The sequence below is a fragment of the Pan paniscus genome, chromosome 9 (genome assembly GCF_029289425.2).
Source record: "Pan paniscus chromosome 9, NHGRI_mPanPan1-v2.0_pri, whole genome shotgun sequence".
Taxonomy (NCBI): domain Eukaryota; kingdom Metazoa; phylum Chordata; class Mammalia; order Primates; family Hominidae; genus Pan; species Pan paniscus.
This window is the reverse complement of record NC_073258.2, coordinates 31,932,246-31,945,986: the sequence shown is the minus strand read 5'-3', so window position 1 is coordinate 31,945,986 and position 13,741 is coordinate 31,932,246. Positions and strand designations below refer to the sequence as shown.

The 13,741-nt window shown below is 39.4% G+C and overlaps 1 protein-coding gene across 4 annotated transcripts in view; it reads left to right on the top strand.

Moving 5' to 3' along the window:
- The window catches only part of LOC134731193 (chromatin assembly factor 1 subunit A-like), a 583,486-nt gene that overhangs the window by 191,811 nt on the left and 377,934 nt on the right, over window positions 1-13,741 (top strand). The window lies entirely within an intron of this gene.

The window sequence follows — 13,741 nt, the reverse complement described above, 5'->3', positions numbered from 1 at the left end:
AAAGGCCCACCTCTTAATATTATCACATTGGCAGCACTTGGATTTTAGAGGGGATTAGGTTTCAACATGAATTTTGGAGGGAACAAAACATTTAAACCATAGCAGAAAGTGTGTCAAAAATGGCAGATTATGTAGAATAAATTTAGTGAACTTTAAATGTCAGTACTTCTGATTTGGGTTTAATACCCATTTAGACTGACAATTAGCACTGGGGTTTTAATGCAGACCTCTAACTTTCATTTTTGAAATGATATTTTTTTTCTAAATGTTGGCTTTGTTTTCAGAACAACTTTTCAGTTTAGGTCTTTACTACATGGCTTTACATTTTTTTTTCTTATCCCCCACCTGCCAAATTTGGCAATTTTCTTTGGGCTTGAATGTGTCTAATATAGATTTTGTATTTCCTAAAATACTTAGTGGACTACTTGGCACATAGTAGATACTCAATGATATGGTTTGACTTTGTGTCCCCACTCAAGTGTCATCTTGAATTGTAATCCCCATGTGTTGAGGGAGGGACCTGGTGGGAGTTGATTGGATCACAGTGGCTGTTTCCCCTGTGCTGTTCTCATGATAGTGAGGGAGTTCTCATGAAAGCTAATGGTTTTATAAGGGGATCGATCTCTCTCTCTCTCTCTCTCTGTCTCTCTGTCTCTCTCTCTCTGTCTCTCTGTCTCTCTCCATCTCTCTCTCTTTCTCTGTCTCTCTCTGTCTCTCTCTCTCTCCATCTCTCTCTCTCTCCACCTCTATCTCTCCCTCTCTCTCTCTCTTGCTCTCTCTCTCTCCCTCTCTGTCTCTTGCTCTCTCTCTCCCTCTCTCTCTATCCCTCTCTCTCCCTCTCCCTCTCTGTCTCTCTCCCTCTCCGTCTCTCTCCCTCTCTCTCCCTCTCCCTCTCCCTCCCTCTCTCTCTCTCACGCGCTCTCTCTTGCTCTCTCTCTCTCTCTCTCTCTCGCTGTCTCTCCCTCTCTCTCCCCGCCCCGTCTCTCCCTCTCTCCCCCTCCTGCTGCCTTGTGAAGGAGGTATTTGCTTCCCCTTCACCTTCTGCCATGACTGTAAGTTTCCTGAGGCCTCCCCAATCATGTGGAACTGTGAGTCAGTTAAACCTCTGTGTTTATAAATTACCCAGTCTCAGGTATTATCATTATAGCAATGTGAGAACAGACTAATACACTCAGTAAACACACACACACACCAAGATATATATATTTGCCATTATTATCTGTCTTTTAGTATGTACCTACTATTCATTGTCATAAAACTTTACACTGATTTTCTTATTTAATTTTCTGAGAAACACTGACAAGTTAGTATTCACATTTTACAAAAGAGAAAACAACTAAGATTTAGAGAGATTAAACCATAAGGCCATATTCCAAGACTATCTAGTTCATAAGTGGAGAACAATTTAATTGTTTCTATGGTCATCATCTGTAACAATGGTATTACAGAAGAGTGAAATCAGCAAGATGGTAAGAGAGGAAGTCTCAGGCTCTACTCTCTGCCCAACTAAAAATGCAGCTAGCAACTATCTACAAACCAAAACATATTTTTGAAAATCCAAATACTTGTAACTAAGTCTGACACACTAACGTGGTCTACAGGCTGACTGAGAACAGCATTAGAAGGATAAGAACTGCCTCACTTCAACCCCTCTTCTTCTCCCAAGTCAGCACAATGCCAGATGGGTACGATTTCTGCGGGCCATGGTTTTTACAGGGGGCAAAAAAGAACTGGAGTCAGTCATCCAGCTTCCTTAGCATTCTGAAGCACTTCCTGGAAGCCCGCTTTTGTTTCACCTCATGAGGGAACACTGGGAATAACATCTGAGGTCAAATAAAAACAGAGAAATAAGATAGAGATTACATTGACCAGTGTGTGATCTTGTTGGTACTTTTGTGTTCCTGCCAGCTATGGCACCTAGTCATAGATACCAGCCAACTTCATACCCCACCTGCAAAGCTGATTTGGTTGTTTTCAGAACCACAGTAGGAAGTTCAACCTGGCTTGAGTTATAGATGGCTAGTCTCTATACCAAGCTTCAGATTCCACCCCAACAACCTCACCCAAGCAGGGAAACGCCTTCCTCTCTGTCCATTTAGTAGAAGCAGAGAGGCTAGACCTGCTTGACCTGGAAGTCCAAAGAATGACTCAGCTCAGCCAAAAAGCCTGACAAATGACCTCATCCAGGCAGGGATATCCCTGCCTCTTCCTATTTTGGAGAAGCATAGGGGCCAGACATGCTTGAACCAAGAGATCAAACAGTGGCTGAACTCAGCCAAAAGCCCACCCCATGGTTCCACCCAAAGAAGGAGGCAACTCTCAATTGTGCATTTCTAAGGAGCATAGTCTCTGGGCCCTGCCTGTCCCAAGCAGCAACTCTGTCTAACCTCAGACCTGAGCCTGTAGCCCTGTCCAACCGCAGATCCAAAATGTCTCAGTCAGGGAATGTATCCTCTGGTAGGTGTGACCAGAGAGCCTCACAGTAATCATCCAGTTGCTCTGCGTAATAGCAGAGCCCAGCCAGAAGCTCCACATGACATAAGAGCAAAGGCAGCAAACCAATCCAAATAAAGAACCCATAACAGGCCTTCCAGAATCACAGAGTAAACTGAGTAGTGAAGGTGTATCCCTGCCAAAGAACACTTGTAAAAACAAGAAGAGGTGGTCGTCTCTTTATATGTGCACACAACAATGCAAAGACACAAGATTTTCCAAAAATCTGGGAATAATTACATCTTTTATAGAAATTAATAAATCTCCAATAATGGATGCTAAAAAATGGATATCTATGAAATGACAAAAAATTATAATAATCTGAAATAAGTCCAGTGAACTTGAAAAGTATACAGCTAGAAAATTAAATAAAATTTGGAAAATAACATGGAAAGTGAGAACTTTGACAAAGAAATAGAAACAATAGTAAAAAATAGAAATCCTGGAAATTACAGACACAATAACTGAATTGAAAAAAAAAATCAATAGAAGGCTTCATCAGAAAACTCAATCAAGCAGAAGAAAGTCTGAGCTTGAAGGCAGGACATTTGAAATTATTCAGGCAGAGAAGCAAAAAATCGAAAGAATAAAAAATAAGAAAGTCTACAGGAGCTATGGGAAATCATCAAAAGTGAAACCTTTGTATAATAGGAGGCTTAGAAGGGGATGAAAGAGAAAACAAATCCAGAAAGCATATTTAAAGAAATAATGTCTAAAAATTTTCATAATCTGAGGATAGATTCCAGTGTTCATGTACAGCAAACACAGAGGTTTCAGTCAAATTCAACCAAAAGAAGAGTTCACTAAGACACAATCAAAATATCAAAACTCAAAAAAACTTTGGGGGCAGCAAGAGATGAGAAACATATTACATGGAAAGGAATCAAAATAAGACTATCAACAGATTTCTCAGCAGAAACCCAGCAGACCAGGAAACAAGGGGAAGAGATATTAAAAATGCTAATGGAAAAAAGAAAAAACTGATGAAACCACCAACCAAGAATGCTTTACTCAGAAAAACTTTATGAAAGAAAAATAAAAACTTTTCAGACAAACAAAAGCTAAGGGAATTCATCACCATTAGGCCTCAAAGATTACTGAAAGTTTTGTAAGTTGAAACAAAAGGCTGCTAACTGAAAACATAAAACACAGAAAGTACAGAACCCGATAGTATACATAATAAAGAGCAATATTTAGAATACTTTAGGACTGTAATGACAGTTGTGCAAAGAAATTTTATTCTAGTATGAGGGTTAAAAGACAAAACCTAGCTAAAATAAAATTTTAACAAGAACCTAGCTAAAATAAATTTTCAAGGGATAAACATTTGAAAATAATATAAATTCTTCCATATGCCATGGCACATGTCTGTAGTCCCAGTTACCTGGGAGGCTGAGGTGGGATGATCACATGAGCCCAGGAGTACTGGGCTGTAGTACACTATGCCAATTGGGTGTCCCCGCTAAATTCAGCATCAATATGGTGACCCACCATAGTGGGGACTACCAGGTTGCCTAAAGAGGGGTGTACCAGCCTGGGCCAGAATTGGAGCTGGTCAAAACTCCTGTGCTGAAAATAACATAAATTCTCACATCAAAATGTAAAATATTGGAAGAGGGAGTGAAAGTATAAAGTTGCATGCAAAGTTAATTTATTATCAACTTGAAATAGACTGTTATAGCTATAAGATGTTACGTGTAAACCTAATGGTAACAATGAAGAAAAAAATCTGTAGAAGAATTACAAAACAAAAGTATAGAGAATTCAAAGCATACCACTACAGAAAACTATGAAACTACAAAGGAAGACAGCAAGAAACACACAAACAAAAACGTCACAAATCATTTAATAAAATGACAGTAGTGAGACCTTAGCTATCAATAATTATCTTAAACGTAAATGAATTGCATTCCCTAATAAAAATACATAGACTAAATGAATATAAAAAAAGACCCAACTATATGCTGCCTGCAAAAGATTCATCTCAGTTTTAAGTATACACACATACTGAAAATTCAGGGATGAAGAAAAGGTATTCTACACAAATAGAAACCAAAAGAGAACTGGGGTAGCTATACTTATATAAAATAAACTTTAAGTCAAAAACTATAAAAAGAGACAAAGAAAGACATTATATAATGATAAAGAAGTCAGTTCATCAAGAAAACATAAAAGTTTTAAATATATATGCACCCAACATTGGAGCAACCAAATAGAAAAAGGAAATATTAAAGGATCTGATGGGTATTGCAGATTCCAATATGACAATTGTAGGGAACTTCAATACCCTACATTTAACAATGGACAGGTCATCTAAACAAAATTAACAAGATAATATTAAACTTGAACAACACTTTTAGACCAAATAGCCTTAATAGACATGTACAAACCATTCTCTCCAACATGTGCAACAGAAGGCACATCCTTCTCAAGAACACATGGGACATTCTCCAGCATAGATCATATGTTAGTCCACAAAACAAGTATTAGCAAATTTAAGAAGATTGTAATTATAACAAGTATCTTTTCAAACCATAATGGTACAACTAGAAATCAATAAAATGAGATATTTTAAACAATTGCTTCTGAACAACCAATGGATCAACAAAGAAATAAAATGCAAATTAAAAAATATCTTGAGGCTGGGTGTGGTGGCTCACACCAGTAATCCCAGCACTTTGGGAAGCTAAAGCAGGTGGATCGCTTGAGGCCAGGAGTTCAAGACCAACTTGAGCAACATAGTGAGACCTTGTCTCTACAAAATAAAAAAAATATAAAAACAGCTGAGCATGATTGTGCATTACATGACTGTAGTCCCAACTACTTGGTAGGCTGAATCAGGAGGATCAGTTGACCCCAGGAGTTCCAGGCCACAGTGAACTATGATAATGCCACTGCACTCCAGCCTGGGCAACAGAGTGAGACCCTGTCTCTAAAGAGACAATCTTGAGACAAATGAAAACAGACACACAATATGCCAAAACTTACGGGATACAGCAAAGGTACTTCTAAGAAGAAAGTTTATAGCAATAAATGGTTACATCAAAAAATAATAAAGATTTAAAATAAATTACAATGTCATTCCTGAAAAGCTAGAAAAAACCCAAACTAAGCCCAGTTAGCAGAAGAAAAAAGATCCGAGAAGAAATAAATAAAATAGACTAGAAAATCAATACAAAACATCAACAAAACTAAGAGTTATTTTTTTGAAAATATAACTACAATCAACAAATCTTAAGCTAGACTAAGAGAAAAAGAAGATTCAAATACATAAAATCAGAAATGAAAGTAGTGACATTACAACTGATACTACAGAAATACAAAGGATCATAAGAAACTATTAGGAACAACTATATGCCATCTTTCTAGTATAATATGTAAGAAATTGATAAATTCCTAGACATATACAACCTATGAAGACTGAATCATAAATAGAAAACTTGAACAGACCAGTAACAATTTAGGAGACCGAGTCAGTGATGAAGTTTCCCATCAAAGAGAAGCCCAAGACCAAGACCTGATGGCTTCATTGCTGAATTCTACCAAACATTTGAAGGTTCTAATACCAAAGGTAAACAAGAATACCATAACAAGTTAAAATAAAATTCCAGGCCAGTGTCTTTAATGAACATAGATGCAAAGATCTTCAACAAAATACTGGCAAACTGAATTCAATAATACATTAAAAGAATTACTCAAGATGAACTGGTAGAATTTATCCCTACAATGCAAGGATGACTTAAAATACGTGAATCAATAAATACGATACATTAACAGAATAAAACACAAAAACTATATGAGTATCTCATTAGATGAAGAAAAAAATACTTTGCAAATTTTAACATCCTTTCATGATAAACATTTCTCACCAAATTAGCTGTAATGAGAATGTGCCTCAACAAAATACAAGGCATATAAAAGCCCAAAGCTCACATTATACTCAAAAGTGAAAAACTGAAATCCTTTCCTCTAAGAAATGGAACAAGACAAGGCCCATTCTTGTTGCTTCTATTCAACTTAGTATTGGAATTCTTTGCTAGAGCAATTAGGTAATAGGAAGCAATAAAATCTTCCAAATAGGAAAGGAAGAAGACAAATTGTCACTGTTTGCTGACACATGATCTTATGTATAGAAAAGTCTAAAGATTCCATAAAAAACAGTTAGAACTAATAAATATGTTAAAGTTTCAGAATGCAAAATAAACACACAAAAATCAGTAGCATTTTTGTATAACAACAATGAAGTATCCAAAAAGAAATGAACAATCCCATTGACAATTTCTATGGAAAACAATTAAGAATAAATTTAACCAAGGAGGTGAAAGACCTATATGCTAAAACACTATAAAATGTTGATGAAATAAATTGAAGACATAAATGAATGAAAAGATATCCTGTATTGTGTGGATTGGACAAATTATTGCTAAAATGTCCATACTACGTAAAGCAAGATACAGTTTCAATGCAATCCCTATCAAAATTCCAATGTGATTTTCATAAAAAGAGAAACAATCCTAAAATTAACATGGAACCAAAAAAATTATAAACATACAATGCAATCACAAGCAAGAAAATACACCTGGAGGTATTACACTACCAGATTTCAAACTATACTACAACACTATTGAAATGGTTTGGCTGTATGGTTTGGCTGTGTTCCCACCCAATCTCATTTCGAATTCCCACGTGTTGTGGAAGGGACCAGGTAGGAGGTAATTGAATCATGGGGGCAGGTCTTTCCCATTCTGTTCTTGTGATGGTGAATAAGTCTCATGAGATATGATGGCTTTTAAAAAGGGGAGTTTCTCTGTGCAAGCCCTCTTCTCTTGTCTGCCACCACGTGACATGTGCCCTTCACCTTCTGCCATGATTGTGAGGCCTCCCCTGTCATGTGGAACTATAAGTCAATTAAACCTATTTCTTTTGTAAATTGCCCAGTCTCAGGTATGTCTTTATCAGCAGCATGAAAATGGACTAATATAGTAAATTGGTACCCGTAGAGTGGGGCGCTGCTGAAAACATACCCAAAAATGTGGAAGTGACTTTAACTGAGTAACAGGCAGAGGTTGGAACAGGTTGGAGGGCTGAGAAGAAGATAGGAAAATGTGAGAAAGTTTGGAACTCCCTAGAAACTTGTTAAACGGCTTTGACCAAAATGCTGATAATAATATGGGCAATGAAATCCAGGCTGAGGTGGTCTCAGATGTGGATGAGGAACTTGTTGGGAACTGGAGCAAAGGTGACTCGTTATGTTTTAGCAAAGAGACTGGTGGCATTTTGCCCGGGCCCTAGAGATTTGTGGAACTTTGAACTTGAGAGAGATGATTTAGGGTATCTAATGGAAGAAATTTTTAATCAGCAAAACATTCAAGAGATGATTTGGGTGCTGTTAAAGGCATTCAGTTTTATAAGTGAAGCAGAGCATAAAAGTTCAGAAAACTTGCAGCCTGACAATGTGATAGAAAAGGAAATCCCATTTTCTGAGGTGAAATTCAAGCCAGCTGCAGAAATTTGCATAAGTAACGAGGAGCTGAATGGTAATCCCCAAGACAATGGGGAAAATATCTCCAGGGTTTGTCAGAGGTCTTCACAGCAGCCTCTCCTATCACAGGCCCAAAGGCCTGGGATGAAAAAGTTTCATGAACTGGACCCACAGTCCCCGTGCTGTGTGCAACCTAAGGACTTGGTGCCCTGCATCCAAGCTGCTCCAGCCATGGCTGAAAGGGGCCAACATAGAGCTCAGGTCATGGCTTCAGAGGGTGCAAACCTCAAGCCTTGGCAGCTTCCACATGGTGTTGATCTTGCAGTTGCACAGAAGTCAAGAATTGGGGATTGGGAACCTCTGCCTAGATTTTAAAGGATGTATGGAAATGCCTGGGTGTCCAGGTAGAAGTTTGCTGCAGGGTCAGGACTCCTGTGGAGAACCTCTGCTAGGGCAGTGCGGAAGGGAAATGTGGGGTTGGAGCCCCAACATGAAGTTCCTACTGAGGCACTGCCTAGTGGAGCTGTGAGAAGAGGGCCACTGTTTGAGAAACCCAGAATGGTAGATCCACTGACAGCTTGCACTGTGTGCCTGGAAAAGCCACAGATACTCAAAATTAGCCTGTAAAAGCAGTTTGGAGGGAGGCTATACCCTGCAGAGCCACAGGAGCAGAGCTGCCCAAGACCATGGGAACCCACCTTTTGCAACAGCATGACCTGGATGTGAGACGTGGAGTCAAAGGAGATCATTTTGGAGTTTTAAGATTTGACTTCCCTGCTGGATTTCAGACTTTCATGGGGCCTGTAGCCCCTTTGTTTTGTCCAATTACTCCCATTTGGGATGGCTGTATTTACCCAATGCCTGTAATATCTAGGAAGTAACTAAATTGCTTTTGATTTTACAGGCTCACTGGAGGAAGGGACTTGCTTTTTCTCAGATAAGACTTTAGCCTGTGGACTTCTGAATTAATGCTGAAATGAGTTAGACTTTGGGGGGCTGTTGTGAAGGCATGATTGGTTTTGAAATGTGAAGACATAAGATTTGGGAGGGGCCAGGGGCAGAGTGATAGGGTTTGGCTGCATTCCCACTCAAATCTCATCTTGAATTCCCACATGTTGTGGGAGGGACCCAGTGGGAGGTAATGGAATCAGGGGCAGGTCTTTCCCATGCTGTTCTCATGATAGTGAATAAGTCTCAAGAGATCTAATGATTTTTAAAAAGGGGAGTTTCTCTGCACAAGCCCTCTTCTCTTGTCTGTTGTCAATGTGAGAGGTGCCTTTCACCTTCCACCATGATTGTTAGGCCTGGAACTGGAAGTCAATTAAAACTCTTTCTTTTGCAAATTGCCCAGTCTTGGGTATGTCTTTATCAGCAGCATGAAAATGGACCAATACAACTGTAGTAAGTAAAATAGCATGGTATTAGCATAAAATAGACACATCAACCAATGGAACAGGATAAAGAGGCCGGAAATGAGCCTACACATATATGGTCAATTGATTTTTCAAAGACGTTATCCTTTTCAGAGACATTATTCATGGCACTGACGTGCCATGAATACAAAATGAGAAAAAGACATTGCATTCAATAAATGGTATTGGGAAAACTGGATATCCATGAGAGAAAAAATGAAATCGTACCCTTATCTCACACTGTATAAAAATTAACTCAAAATAGATTAAAGACTTAAATGTAAAACCCAAAACTGTAAAACTATTTGAAGAAAACATGTCATGTCATATCCTTGATATTGGCCTGGGTGTTTCTTTGAATTTAACCTCAAAAGTGCAGAAAATAAAAGCAAAAATAGACAAACAGGATCAAATCAAACTAAAAAGCTTCTGTACAATAAAGGAAGCAGTTAACAATATGACAAGACAACCTACAGATTGGGAGAAAGTATTTGCAAACCATATGTCCAATAAAGGGCTAATACCTAAAATACATAAATATGTAATTCAAACAACTGAATAACAAGAAAACAAACTGATTAATAAATGAGCAAGAGACCTTAATAGACCTTTTTCAAAAAAATATAAATGGCCAGCAGAAATATTAAAAAATGTTCAACATCTTTAATCATTAGGAAAATGCAAATTAAAACTACAATGAGATATCACCTCACACCTATCATAATGACCACTATCAAAAAGATAAATTTTGGTGAGGATGTGGAGTAACATGAACTCTTATATACTGTTGGTGGAAATATAATTAGTATAGCTGTCATGAAAAACTGTATGGAGGTTTCTTAACTAAAAATAAAATTACCATATCATCTAGCAACCCCACTTCAGTATTTACCTGAAAGCTTTGAAATCAGTTTGTCAAAAAAAAAAAGTCTGCATTCCTGTGTTCAGTGTGGCTCTATTTACAATTGCTAAGATATAGAATTAACCTTGTGTCCATCAATAGATGAATGAATAAAGAAAATGTGATATATATACACACAAAGGAATACTATTAAGTCTTTAAAAAGGAGAAAATTCTGCCATTTGCAACAACACGGATGGAATTGAAAAAATATTATGCTAAGTCAAAAAAACCAGGCATGGAAAGATAAATACTGTGTTCTCACTTGTATGTAGGATCTAAAACAATTGAACTCATAAATGCAGAGAGTACAGTGGTGGTTACCGAGACTGGGACATGGGGAAAATGGGGAGATGATGGTCAAAGGATACATAGTCTCACACAGGAGAAATAAGTGAGTTTTTGAAATCTATTGCACAGTATGGTGGACATAGCAATTTCAAATTGCTAATAGAGTAAATTTCAAATGTTCTTACCACAAAAAATAAACATTTGAGGTTATGAATCTGTTAACTGGCTTTATTTCATGTAGTATTTGTAAATCACAATATCACTTTGTATCCTATAAATATATACAGTTGGAAAAAGTCAATTTATATATTATAAAATTAAGAATAATGATATTACATTGATTAAGTGAGGTGTGATATTTCTGGAGCTTTCAAGTGCTCATATTTTAGGATGTGATTAAAAAAAACCTCATATCTTAGAATTAATGGTTGTTTGATTAGTGATCAATTCTGTTAATTCCAAAGGCATTCAGCCCCACCATGCATAGTTCTCATACCCATTTTATAAGAAAGGTGCTAACTACATGTTTTTAAAAAGATAAGCATTGTCCAGAGAAAAATCCTTACCAAGTCTCTTGTGGTTCAAAAAGTAATTGTACATAAATTTATTTGTGTATTTGTTTACTATTTTTCCACAATAAAATAAGCACATTTATTGGAAACTATTTTGTTACAGAGTAGGGCTTCTTTAGAAGCAGGAGGAGGAAATGCCCATACCTAAATTTAATAGTAAAAATAATGAGCCCAACCTTTATGGTTAATTTCAATAACACTGTCAGAAAAGAAGAGAAGAAAACCAGTAGGCAAAATGGTTTCTCACATATACTGCAGACTTCACCTGTAATGAAGAAGCTGGTTTCTTTGGTCATTCTGCTTCAGTGAAGTTCTCACATTGTGTCCAGAATCGGTGGTTTCTTGGTCTCACTGACTTCAAGAATGAAGCCGCGGACCCCCGCCGTGAGTGTTACAGTTCTTAAAGGCGGCGTGTCCGGAGTTTGTTCCTTCTGATGTTCGGATGTGTTCAGAGTTTCTTCCTTCTGGTGGGTTCGTGGTCTCGCTGGCTCAGGAGTGAACCTGCAGACCTTCGTGGTGAGCGTTACAGCTCTTAAGGTGGGGCGTGTGGAGTTCATTCCTCCAGGTGGGTTCCTGGTCTCAATGGCTTCAGGAGTGAAGCTGCAGACCTTCGCGGCGAGTGTTACAGCTCATAAAGGCAGTGTGGACCCAAAGAGTGAGCAGTAGCAAGATTTATTGCAAAGAGTGAAAGAACAAAGCTTCCACAATGTGGAAAGGGACCTGAGTGGTTGCCACTGCTGTTTCGGGCAGCCTGCTTTCATTCTCTTATCGGGCCCACCCACATCCTGCTGATTGGTCCATTTTACAGAGAGCCAATTGGTCTGTTTTACAGAGAGCTGATTGGTCCATTTTGACAGGGTGCTAATTGGTGCATTTACAATCCCTGAGCTAGACACAAAAGTTCTCCAGGTCCCCACTAGATAAGCTAGATAGAGAGTGCTGATTGGTGTATTTACAAACCTTGGGCTAGACACAGAGAGCTCATTGGTGCATTTACAAACCTTGAGCTAGATACGGAGTACCGATTGGTGTATTCACAATCCCTTAGCTAGACATAGAGATTCTCCAAGTCCCCACCAGATTAGCTAGATACAGAGTGCCGACTGGTGCATCCACAAACACTGAGCTAGACACAGGGTGCTGATTGGTGTGTTTACAAACCTTGAGCTAGATACAGAGTGTTGATTGGTGTATTTACAATCCCTTAGCTAGACATAAAGGTTCTCCAAGTCCCCACTAGACTCAAGAGCCCAGCTGGCTTCACCCAGTGGATCCCGCACTGGGGCCGCAGGTGGAGCTGCCTGCCAGTCCTGCACTGTGTACTGGCACTCCTCAGCCTTCGGGTGGTAGATGGGACCGGGGCCGTGGAGCAGGGAGCTGTGCTCCTCGGGGAGGCTCGGGCAGCTCAGGAGCCCACTGCGGGGGTTGGGGGGGTCAGGCAGGGTGGGCTGCAGGTCCCCAGCCCTGCCCTGCAGGAGGCAGCTAAGGCCCAGTGAGAAATGCAGCGCAGCGCCAGTGGGCCAGCACTGCTGGGGGGCCTGGAGCACCCTCCACAGCTGCTGGCCCCGGGTGCTAAGCCCCTCACTGCCCGGGCCAGCGGGGCTGGCTGGTGGCTCCCAGCGCGGGGCCCGGCAAGCCCACACCCACCCAGAACTCTAGCTGGCCTGCAAGAACACCACACACAGCCCCAGTTCCCGCCTGTGCCTCTCCCTCCACACCTCCTGACAGGCTGAGGGAGCTGGCTCCAGCCTTGGTCATCCCAGGAAGGGGCTCCTACAGTGCAGCGGCGGGCTGAAGGGCTCCTCAACTGTGGCCAGAGTGGGCACTGAGGCCGAGGAGGCGCCAAGAGCGAGCGAGGGCTGCAAGGGCTGCCAGCACGCTGTTACCTCTCAACATCAGTAATTTCCCAAAGGATTACATCAGGATATTCTATAGATTTGTATATTTTACTGTAAATTTAGTAATTTTTAAGACACTCACATTGCATAGTATATGCACAGACTGGCATAGGTTAAGATTGAGCACAAAGTAGGCATTCAACAAATTGTAAGTGAATTAAACCAACCTATATGTCACATATTGCATTTGGATGTCTATCTTTGCCTGGTGGTATCATCCTGTATCATTTTTATTTCCATAAAGTTAAAAATAGCATAGTAAACCATATACAAGTAAATGAGGGAATATGAGTGAGTAGTAGGAAAAATAGGTGAATAGTTGAAAAACATAAGCAGACAATTTTAAGCCAACTGTGAGTCAATTCCTTACAAACTCTTGCATTCAAGTTTCAAACAATCAAGTGAAAGACAGAAATATAATTAACTATATCAATTATAGAGAAACCATCAGTTCAGGAGGAGCACAGGTAGATCTGGTTCTATGGCTTCAGGAATGAGTTCTCACTGAATAGAAACTACATTAGAGCAAACATTAGCTTTAGAGTAAATAAGACAATGCATTTCCAAAGGATGTTTTTTATAACATCCTTCACCATGGGCCAAAATCTTTGTTATCCATACAAAACAGTAAAAGAACCACCATGGGAAGAGATTGAACATGGAGGATGCAATGTCCATAAAATGCATACATC